The following is a 12,645-nucleotide window of genomic DNA, read 5'->3' as shown; positions in this document are numbered from 1 at the left end:
TAGCTGGGGGATGTAAGCAGGGGGAGAAAAAAATAAATTCCTTCTTAGCAACAACACGGCAGGTGAAACATGGTTGCAACATTTTATCTAGTTTTTTTTTTTTTTAACATTTCTTCTCCAATCTTGTCTCTACTTTAATTTCCTTTTCCAGTTTTTGTTAGTAATTTTTTTGTGAGGAGCATAGGGGAAATTTTCTGTTTTTCATGTTGGAAACTTTCCTCAGATGGTGGTGATTGGATCTGGTCATATTTAAGAGTGGACAGTGAAATGCTGATTGGAGCCTTTGAATAAATTGGTGAGTCTGTAGATGATCTGGCTAAACTGTTTTATCCCACAGCATGCCACTGTCAGTATCTTTAGATCTTTGCTCTTAGTAAATCAGAACTTTAGGGAAGAATCTTCCGGTTTCTGCTTTGAAAGTATAAACCTGGCCACAAGAAGAAAGGGAGGAAAGGGAACACTGACATTTCAGAATATGAACTTTCTATTATTTCTGTTTCCAGTATTGTATTTTTTCCTTCCACTGGACCATGTACCCGCTAGTCCAGAGTTTTAGTGCTCCTTCTCCAAAGGGCCAATCCCCCAGTCTTCCTCCAGGGTGAGGAAAGAGCCTTCTCTCGGCTACTAATGGGGAATGGATTATGAAGATCTACTTGCTCCTTAAAGAGACTTTCAATTGGTCTTATTTTTTTGGCCTCCAATTTTCCTTCTGCTTTCCGTATTCAGTGCTACCAACTCCTGAGCCTTTCTATGATACTGAAATATTGTTGCTGTATCCTTTCCTTCTTTCTTTGTTCTTGTGGGATTTCTCCATTTTTTTTATCCTTAAAATGATATTTAGTGAGATTTAGAGAGGTTGTAGAGGTGAACATGTGCCTTCATTCTGTTGTCTTATTGCTTAATTTTCAATGAAGTCTCTCATGTAGATCTTTATAATTTTTATATAGAAAAAGGTTTTAATATTTTCTCTTATGAATTTATGTCTTATTTAAGAAATCCTCCCTATCTCAAGTTCATAAATTTTTGTTCTTGCTGGTTTAATAGTTAAAATATTTTCACAGTGAGATTTTCAAATCCTTATGGAATTACTATTTAAATTTGGTGTATTTTTGTTCCATATGAAAATCTAGTTGTCCCAATGCCATCAATGAATGAATACCTTTCTCCAATTGATTTTTAATACCAATTCTATTATATTCAAAGTTTTCGTAAAATGATTGGGTCTGTTTCTGACCTTTCTGATCTCTTTTTTTTGATTTGTTTGTTTATGCATCACTAGACACTGTTTGATATCTGGCAGGGCAATGCCCCTCTCCCTGCTTGTTCTTTTTCTCAATTTGTCTTGTTTATCCTTAGATATTTACTATTCTATATGGATTTTAGGATCAGATGTGAAATAAAATGCTAAGCCATTTTCTGGAATGATATGTATTGGGATTAGTAAATCAGTTTGTGAACATATATCTTTTTGATATCAAGTCTTTGTATCTGTAAACGAACTGACAGGGTAGGTAGATATTAGCCAGAGAGAGAGAGGGACAATGAAGAGTTAACGAAGCCCCAAAACAATCTTGGCAGAAAAATGTATACAACAAGATATTTGGCAGGTTTCTGGAACCTCCCTCATTACCCCAAGGTCAAAAGCCAGATAGGCAGGCAAGATACTTGGTAGTACCTGGCACCTTCCTCACCCACCCCAGCCTTTGTGCTCCCCTCAACCCTGTCAGTTAGCTACAGATGACCATCACATAACCTTCCTCTGGGGGCACTCAACTGGTGTGGGCAAAATTAGTTCACTGAGCATGCACCTACCCTCAATATCTTCAGAGTGCAGGTGTATGATTTCCCATCTACCGGCAGACACTATAGATGCCCCAGCCTGGAGTGGGAGGGTCTGAGGGAAGAGCAGGGAATTTGTGCCATTCAAGGTTGAAGGGACAAAGGAGAACAAAGAAACTCTATGGCTAATGTAAACTCAGAACCCCAATTACTCAGCACACTCAATTTATTATCGAGCTGCCCGCTCAGACTTTCTTCCAAGTGCGCTTTACTTTGCTTACATTACTTAATAAAATTCTTTCTGCTTACTATTTTCATCCACTCTTTCTTCTCTGAGCATCGGACCTCCATGCAAATCTTTCATGGAGAATCCAAGGACCAGGCTTTTGACTCCTACAACACAAGGCACCTGATGCACAATACCAAAACTATCCCACTCCATTTATTTAGGTTTTCTAATTTTCATTAATATATTAGATTGAGCCAAATGAAGTTATCCATATTTGGTCATTTTTGACTTACAAAAAGGGAGTTTTATATAGTTCAATTTAATAATTTAAAAATATTTCAGAATGCTCTGACACATCTTTTGGTAGATTCATTTCTGTTAACTTTTTTTCCTTGTCATTGAGAATAGGGTTTTTTTTTTTTTCTTTCTTGTTATGTATTCCAATTGTTTGGTAGAAGTGCTATGAATTTTTTAAATTGATCTTATAGCCAGTAACCTTTTGAACTATCTTGTTAATTTTAATAACTGGTTCAGAGATGGAGAGCTTTCTTGTTTATTTTCTGAAAGAATTTTATAAAAGAGGACTAATCATTTTCTTGCATGCTTAATAAAACTCACCCATAAAATTATCTACTGAGAGTATAATTTTACAAGAAAGACTTTTTAAGTCAAAGAGTTTCTGATTTATGGTTTTCCACTTTTTGAATTAATCTTGATAATTTACATTTTCCTAAATCATTTACATTTAAGTTTACAAAAACATCAGCATTAATTTGTTTATAATTCTCATAATTTTGTCTATCATATTCGTAGTTCTGTTACATTATTGTTCATTGTAACCTCATTTTTCTTGATCAATCTTTACAGAAGTCTGACTATTTTATGTCTTTTCAAAGAACTAGCTTTTATTATGTCGACTACTTTAGTAGTCTTGTCTTTTTATTAAGAAAATTTTTTATTTTAATTTTCTAATTATTTTATTTTAATTTATTTAGGTTTAGATCTTAATTTCTTCCAATTCCTTAAGTTGAACACATACATAATTTATTTTTAAGCTTTCTTATTTTCTAACAAGTACATTTATTTAAAAATTTTCAATTTACATATGGGATGCTTTATGCATATTCCATAAATAATTAATATGCATTTTTGTTATTGTTCACCTCTAAATATTTCATGACTTAATTATTAGAATTCTGAACATCCTCTTTAAAATTGATAACTAATTTTATTGTATTGTTATCAGGGAATGCAGCCTGAATAATCTCGAATGTTTGCAGTTTGTTGAGTCTTCCCTTGGCACAGAGTTCTGATCAATTTTTATAAATAAACTCTTATTTATTTTCCAAGAAAGGTGTGTTAAAATATTCTACAATTATTATTGATTTATTTATTTCTCTTTGTGATTTTCTCAGTGTTTGCTTTACATATTTTGTGGCTCAGTTATTCAGTATTATAATGGTTTCTTGGTGGATTAATCTTTCCCTGTTACATCTTTTTTCTTACTTTTATTTTTAATCTATTCTTTGGTGTCTTTTGCTCCATAAAGCTGAATTTGTCACTTATAAATTTGAAAGTCTTTCAATAAGAGAGTTTAATCTATTTGTATTACTTTTGATTACCAAAATATTTAGACTCATTTCTACCAATTTTTCTTCATTTTTTTATTTAAAGTTGGACTCATTTCTACCATTTTTCCTTCATTTATTAATTTTACTTAGAGTTCTCTTTGCTTTTATTTCATATTTCCTTGAGCCAGTGAATTGTTACAAACAACTCAAATCTTTTTTCAATTATGGATAATTTTCAGTCTTTATCTCTTCAGATATTTTCTTTTTGCCATAATTCACTTTTATGTTTTCCTGGATTTTCTATTAAATATATTAGAACTTTTCAATTTATCTACCATCTGTCTTAATTTATCGTCCATATTTTTTGTACCTTTTTACTTCTCTGCGCTGTTCTTCGGTCTGTCATCTTGTTAGGTAATTTCCTCTTCAACTGTATTAAATCTATTGTTCATTTCATATATTTTTTTAAATTTTATTGAAATTTTCAAGATTTCTAATGGCGATTTTTTTCTTTGTTTTTATCTGCCTCTTCTTGCTACATAACCTTTCTTTTTCAATGGAGAGGTGCTAGTAGCATTTTAAAAAAATCTCTATGAGCTGCCTCAACATGAATAATTTATAATTTTTTAAATTTCTTCATTATTTTTATCTCCTTGGGCATGAATTCTCCCATTTGTTACATCATTACCTCACACAGGAGCTTTTTTTAAGATTCATTTCCTCACACAGGAGCTTTTTTTCTCATGGAAAGTCCTTTCATGTGATTTTCAGTTGCCTTAGTAAGGCCCTTCCGGTTGAACAGAGGCAAACCACTCCCTAGTTGGAGGGTTGTAGGCTTTATTCACAGCATCCCCCATACCGTCTTGGCTAAGATGCTCTCACGTCTGCTGCTGTCTTCTTCAAGCTCACAGGGAAGTGGTAAACTGTGGCCATGTCCTGGGGTTTCAGAAAAGTTAGTGCAGGCCACTTCAGTGTTGGGAAAGTGATCCTGCACCCGGCTTCATTCCAGTCTTTTGTCACAGAGGGATATGGCCATCAGCCATTTCTTTGGGGGCCTCCTAGTACTTGAACCCATTTTCTGCATCTGTTCACTCTTTTCTGCAGGCCCCAGGGCGTCAATCTCCACTGTAGCCTCTTTAATATTCCTGGAACATAAAAAATTCTCTACTGTCTCTTTAAAGCAGTACTATTTATTTTAAATATATTCCATGCATTTCATATTTAATTTGTATATTAATAAAATATTAAGTATATTTTAATATTTAAGAAATATATTTCATTCAAATTTCTATTCTTTGAGAGCAAAAAAGGAATGATTTTGTAGTCGCTCATTCAGTCATATTAATTGATGTCCAAATCCACTTACCAAATATTTTTTTCTTTAAGAATATTATATGTACCAAATAGTTCCTGTTTACAATGATAATAAGGAGCAAATACAGCAACTATGGAATAAAAGCCAAGCTCTCACAAAACAAAAGCAAAACCAAACAAAAAGGAAGATTTATTATACTTTTGTTTTAGGAAATTTTGAAATATCATAAGAGTAAGACCATTTGGGCCTCACAAGAATAAGAATAGTGATTTTTATTTTCTCATATTAGACAATACTAAATATAGATTTGTATTTTTCAGTAGATATTTTCATATATTTTTGTTTATAGTATAGTGCCAAATTAATTAAAGCAATGGATATAACTCTAATACTCCAAAATTATTCTTCATTTGATAATAACTGCATATAGAACCATAGTTATTTGACAAATTATTTGGTTGATTAATTATATGATTGACTTTTTTCAAGAATATTTTCCCTTTGCTTTAAAGCTTGATATATATATATACCCAGAGAAGTTTTGTGGAACATCACAACTTCTTTCTGCAATTAAAGGTTTTGTTACAGGATGTGTTTAGTGTACACATACACCGCAATTCTGCCGTGAACTTCTTTTGAACTTTATAGTGGGTGAAAATGTACAAGATAAGCATGGTCTTATTGACTTCCCACAGACTACATATTTTAAAAAAGAAAAAGGGAAAGAAAAATCTTAATTTTCTTCCTTCATGACTTGCTCACCTAAAAAATAAAAATTAAAATGTTCTTGTTCTCTTAAAATCTAGATCTTATGGTTTAAATACCTTTATAATTGAGTTTCTTGATTTAAGTTTTAAGCACATAGCGGAATAAAAATATCATCATTCAACAAAGGATCTACAGAGTAATCCTTATCTCTTCTGCTGAATATTATTAGATTTCTGTCCATTTATGACTTCCTAGATACAAAATTTCTAAAAATAGTTTGGGACCTTTCATTTATTATCTTTTTAATGTTTGTAGACTCTGGAGTGATAGCTTGTCTTTCATTTCTGGTATTGATGATTAATGCTCTCTCTATTTTCTCTTGATTGGTCCATCTAAGGGTTTGTTGAAATTAATCTTTTCAAAGAACTACTATTTGACTTGGTTAATTTTCTCTATTGCCCATTTTCTGCTTTTTAAAAGTTTTGCTCCTACATTTATTATTTCTTTCCCTTTGTTATTTTTTTGTTTAATTTATTCTTCTCTTTATAACTTCTTGAGGTGGAACTTAGAAAAGTGATTGAGCTTATATATATATATATATTTTAAATATAGGCACTTAAAACTACGTTTTTCTCTACTCACTGCTTTAGCTGCATTCCACAGACTTTGATAGGATGCACTATCATTATTATTCAATTAAAAATATTTTCTAACTTCTCTTGTTCTTCTTTGATCTTATAATAATTTAGAAGGGTTCTATTTAATTTCCAAATATTTGTGATTTCTTCTGAAATAAGATTATTACTACTGATTTATTTCTGATTTGTTTCAGACAGTACACTTTATGTGATTTCAATTTTTTTTAACTTATTAAAACTTGTTTTATGGCCCAACATATAGTCAGTATTGAAGAATATACTACACATTTGAAAAGAAATATATTTGCAGTTCATAGAAATGGTGTTCTATAAATTTCAATTAGATCATGAGGGTTGACAGTGTTGTTAAAATCTATACCTACTTTTTCTTAAAGTCTAAATATGTTATTAAATCCTAAGAAAGGAGTCTTAAATACAGTACTATGGCTGTGGAATTGTCTAATTTCCCCTTTATTCTGTCCATTTTTGCTTCGTGTATTGTGAAGTTATTAGGCTCATACCCATAATTATGTCTACCTGATGATTTGTTCCTTTTCTCATAATGAAATAGCCCTCTTGTTCACTCCAGCTTCCTTATGCTTAGTATGCGCATAGGATATCTTTTTCCATTCACCTATTTTCAACCTAGCTGTGTTTAAAGTACTTCTTTTATGAGCAGCATATATTAGACTCTTGTTTCTCTCCATGCTGACAATTTCTGCCTTTTAATCATAGTGTTTTAGGTCACTAATATTTAATGTAATTAATTATGTGGTTTGAATTTAGGTCCACCACTTTATTGTTTTCTGTTTGCACCTTTTGCTTGCTTGTTTGTTCTTCTATTCCCCTTTCCCTATCTTCTTTTGGATTATTTGAGTATTTTTAGTATTTCTGCTATGGACTAAATGTGTCCCCCAAATATTCGTGTGTTGAAGACTTAGTTCCCAGCAATATAGTATTTGAAAGTAAGTTTTTTGGGAGGTAGTCAGGTCATGAGGGTGCAGCTCTCATGATGGGACTGGCGACCTTACAAGAGGAGACACTGGAGAGATGATCTCTTTCTTGGCCAGACAGCTGTTTGCAAACCAAGAAGAGTATTCTCACCAGACATCATTTCTGCTGGCACATCGATCTTGAATTTCACAGACTCCAGAACTGCAAGAAATAATTGTTTCTTATTTAAGCCATCCAGTTTGTGGTATTTTGTTATAATGGCCTGACCTAAGACAATTTCATTATAATTTATCTATTGGATCTTTAACTATAATTTTTTTACTCTTTTATTATTTTCTCTTTTAGTAGTTGCTCTAGGGATTACAATATGCATGCCTAACCTTTCATAGTCTATTTAGAGTTAACGTAGTACCACTTCCCATAATATTAAGAAATCCTGCAACTATACAGAGCTCTTTAATCTCTCTATCTCCCAAAGGCTTTTATGAGTCAGTTGTCATGTGTGTCAGATCTCTCTATACTAAACACACCACAAGACAATGTTATAGTTTTTGTTTTGAACAGTCATACATATTTTTAGAGAATTCAAGAAAAAGTAGTCATTTACTTTTGCTCGGATATTTGTAATTTCTGATATTCTTAATTAATTTCTGAAGATCAAGATTTACTTCTAGTAGTATGTCCCTTCAGCCTGAAGGATTCCTTTAGTATTTCTTTTGGAATAGATCTGCTGTTCCTCATCAAGAGATTCCAATGGATGATTCACAATGAAAAGCAAATTTGATGCCAGAGATATTTTTTCTTCTAAAAGGTATTAAATGTAAGAAAAATGCTAAAGATATTGATATAGTTGTTTTAATGTTATGTGATTAGTTGCCTCTAGAGAATTATATGTAATGAAGATGTGTGCAATCACCTGAAGTAGGAAAACATGAAGCTCAGTCCATGCATGGGTAACATTTAGCAAACAACCATAATTATTGGCACATGTCATTTATGATGCATTTTCTGATGCTGCGCCAATGCAAAAGGGCTCTGACTTCTAGTTGGTGTGTTATCAATATTTTACAATGTGAAGAAGTTAAGAAATTTGTGGAAGCATTGGGTCATAGGAATCACCGAAGGAAGATAGAATAGAAATAGGTACACCTCTTTTCATTTTCTAGAGAGGCATATGCCAAAATTATGAGCTCTGAGAATTAGTGTAAGACAAAACTTAATATGTAATTTATGACACTAGCAATATCCCCCAAAGATGTTCACTTTCTCTGCCATGGCGAGAATAAAGAAAGAAATAGCGTATATCCATACAAAGATTTGTACACAAATGTTTATAGCAGCTTATTTGTAATAGCCAAAACCTCAAAATGTCCCAATTGTGCATAGGTAGGTAACAGATGAATGACTAACATATTGTGATATATATGTGTGTATAATAGTAATATATAGTATTATATTATGGAATATATAATATATAATATGGAATATTATTCAACAATGTGTTTTAGTGACCAATTTTTCTTTAGTCTTTCCAAAGCATTTAGTTTTCATAGGGAAAAAAGCTGTCTTTTTATTCATTCATAATTTAATTAAATCATGAATAACATGACCAGTAACATCCTCATGAGATTGTAGAGGAAATATAGCTGGCTTATTTGAGCATAGAATTGAACAGGTGGAAGTGAGAATGTGTAGGTGGACTAGGGACTAGCCTCCTGAGTTTTCCACAGGAAGTGGGCATCAGTCAGAGTATTTTATAGATGAGACAGAGTGAGTTGACTGATTTGGTAAGTTGGTTAAGTGGTGGCCAGTGGAGAGAGTTTTTGTTATATTGCCAAAATGCCCTTCAGAAGGGTGTATAGATTTACATTTTCACAATGAGATAAAGTTCATATTACTTAAAAATACTAAAATGTTGGCCTATTTTAAAGTAATTGAAAAGAGCATCTCAATTTCTTTTAGTTTGCATTGCTTAGATTTGTAGTGGTCATTTTTAGTACCCATCAGTCATTTTCTGTGCAATCAGGATGGGAGAATTGAATTGTTCACAACTAGCCAGCTGGCCTCTCTTGTACCTTCTGGTGGGGCCATAAGCAGTGGCAGCCATAAGGAGGGAGGAGTGGAAAGAAGCCTAGGGATCTTTCTGTCTGTGACCTGGGCATTATAAAGCTCAGTAGTTGAACTGGGTTCACGTGGGTTCATATAATTCTTTTTCATTTTATAATGAAGTATTTAACCATATTTAGTACAGCTGATAACAAAATCATTATTTTAAACTTGGGTTCTGTGTTAATTTCTAAGTTCTGAATTAAAAGAAAAATCGGGCCCCTCACATGTTCAAGTCTTCTCATTTTAAAGCCTGTCATTATTCTATTATTATGAGTGTTTGTGGAGGAGAGGAGAAGAAATAAGCTATAGTTATCTCATATTTTTTCCTTATAAACCTTAATTATAAAGGTTTTGTGGTAATGCCTTCAGCTTAATGATTTTTATCTGGCACAAATGAAATCAAAATCAAAATACCAATTAAGCTATCAGCTGCCCAATACCAGTAATCCCAGTCACACAGAGCAGAGGCAAATAATGATAGAGCCTCAAAACTGGCAGAAAAGAAAAAACAAACTGTGTGTAACTCATCAAACTTCCCAGGACTCCTGACAACAAATCAAATTGTTAGGTAGCTAGTCAGACATGAACAACAGGAGAACAAAGGAACTGAGGCCCACTGCATTGGTTGTAGAATTCTGGGTAAGCAGGTGCTCACTAGGCAAAGAATTATATGACAGCCAAGTGTCAATCAAATGTGCCAGATAAAAATCATTAAGCTTATGTGCCAATCATCTAGGAACACCTTTGTAACCACTCATCATGGCCCCAGTATAATACAAACCTTCCCACTTCTGTAGGGTTATAGCTCTCCTTGCTGAAAACTCACTCTTCCCTTGAAGTATGCTTTTCTTTTTTTTTTTAATCTTTTCCCAAATTCCACAGGGCTACAGTCTTCCTTAGCATGGCCCATCTCCCTCTAAAATGTACTGTAATAAATCTTACTTTTTCTAAATCTCACCGATATGTAATTCTTTCTTGCGTCAGCAGGGAAAAACTGAGGAAAAATGCTAATTGCACTTCTGTGTCGTTACCCTGTCCCCACTCCCTGCCACTGGGGCAACACTGGAGTTCAAATTGCCCCCAAACAGTAACAAATTCACCCTATCAAACATTTTCTTGAGGGCTTACCCTTTTCAAGTCATTAAGGTAATCAAAAAATATCTTGTCTTAAGTGTATAGATTTTTATACTGTATATAGAGATTGATGCTACATCATCGACTAGTGGTATTTTAGAGGTATGATAACATGTTTCCATACAGTACATGGATAATCTGTGGGTGTTTTAAAATGTGTATTGATAGAGAATTTGAGGTATAGTAAGGCCAATGGATTAGAAGATGATTGCCATTGAAAAGATAGTTTGTTACTCACAGTTCTCAAGAGAAGCAGGCATGTCATGTCATGGTGGGCCACAGGGAGCACCAGGACAAGAGACAGAGAGGTGAGGAACTGTGGGCAGGAGCCTTTTTTGTGCTTTCAATGGGAAGGAACAGGTAAGGCAAGATAAGCAGGCTTAAGATTGGCTAGTTTGAGTTATTTCAAAAGGCTGTGGGGCATAGGGCTGTCCCTAGTTGTCTGGTACCTGGAGCAGGGGGGTAGTGGCCTAGTGTGAGAACCAATAAAGGAGGTTGTTGGGGTGTGGGCTCTGGACTGGATGGTTTGTATTTGAAAGATGTTCTTGAAGACCAGTTGTTTACTGTCTATAGTAACTGGTTTACGCTGGGACGTGCAACCCCTCCAGGGTCAGCAAGGCCCCAGATGTCAAAGCAGCAGAACAGAAAATGCAAGACATAGTACAGTGGGTGCTCAATATTCATAATCCCACTCATCTCTGTGTCACTTTGCAATTCAGTCAGTTATTCTGAGTACAAGCTATATTTCTACATTTCGGTGTATATACTATTTACTCAGCCCTCTGTGTCTCAGAGATGGCAATGCTAACAACAAAAATATGTATCACTCAAGTCACAACCTAGTTCCAGGAGTGCTGTCTAACTTGTGGGGAAGGAAGCAGGGTGGATTGGGGTGGTCGCAGTCCTGCTTCTTTGGTGGTCAGGCCCTCACAGTGGAGTCTCAAAAGTCTCAATAAGTTCTGGTTTGATAGCTAGGCTTCAGGAATTTAAAGTATGTCCCCTGCCTTCTTGTGTGTGTTTTTACATGACAAGAAATAAAAAGTTGAGATTTAGAAGAGGAGTTTTTTTCTGGGGAATCTTCCCCAGAAAAAAAGCAGGTAAACTCGCTTACAGAACTGACAAAGGACCACTGGTTTTTTGAAATCCATGACTAGCAGACTGATGAACACCAACCAGATCCAAGCTGGTAACACAAAACTTACAGTGGCAAGACAAACTAGGCTGCCTTGTTCAAGTGGGAAAAAAATTGTAAATTTTCTGCAATGTGCAACACACAATGATGGGCTGTTTCTATGAGACAAAAAGGTGGAAAATCTGGCATATTGGGTGATATGGTTCCAAATAAGGGGAAAAATCTGTCTTGAAAGTAGGAACCGAGAGTTGGGTGATTCTCTTTTGATTTGCCAGCTTTCCAACAACCTGCAGAATACTGCTGCCTCTGTCACTTGGCAAGGGCAAAGCTCATGGAGGTTAATGACAGACTCAAGACCAACTACCTAACAAGACCGTGACACAGGTCTCATTTCCTATCACAAATTCTTTTCTCTACACACTCTTTATCTTTCTGATCATGAATTAGCCTGTTAGAAACATCATTCCATTAGAAAAACAGGACAGTGTCAATTGATATATTTAACACTCAACCAGGCATACTGAGAACAAACCTTAGAATTTATGGACTAATTTTGATACTGGTGAAAGGACATAAATAAAAAAAATAATAAAAAAAAACATTTAACATGAAATATAGAAGTTTAATAACTTTTGTTACCAAAGGATTAAAAATACTTTCAGAGAACTAAAAATATACCAGGTAAAATGAAAACTCAGACAGCTATTTGAATAAAAGTTTTATATAATAATGTGACAATAATTATTTAGCTTTAGATTTTAGTTCCAATCCAGTGCTCAATGTTCCTATTACAGATTTTACAAAAGAGTAAGAAAACTTTCAGTGAAGTCAATGATTAAACATAAAGTTGTTAGGTTCTTTTCTTTATCTTTGGTCTTAAAATAGTGAACAGAATGGCCAAACACATGATTTAGATTTTAAGTCTGAGTTTACAAATTCATTTTGCATTTTTCTTTTCTTTTGAGCTCTTATTTTTTAGCTACAAAGTTAATCTTTTTCACTATTTCCTCACTGTACTCAAGAATCTATAAATTCTTGTGGGTAAGAAAAATCCACACAGCCCATCTTAATAGAAG

The sequence above is a fragment of the Pteropus alecto genome, unplaced genomic scaffold (genome assembly GCF_000325575.1).
Source record: "Pteropus alecto unplaced genomic scaffold, ASM32557v1 scaffold16, whole genome shotgun sequence".
NCBI lineage: Eukaryota > Metazoa > Chordata > Mammalia > Chiroptera > Pteropodidae > Pteropus > Pteropus alecto.
This window is presented reverse-complemented; position numbering follows the sequence as displayed.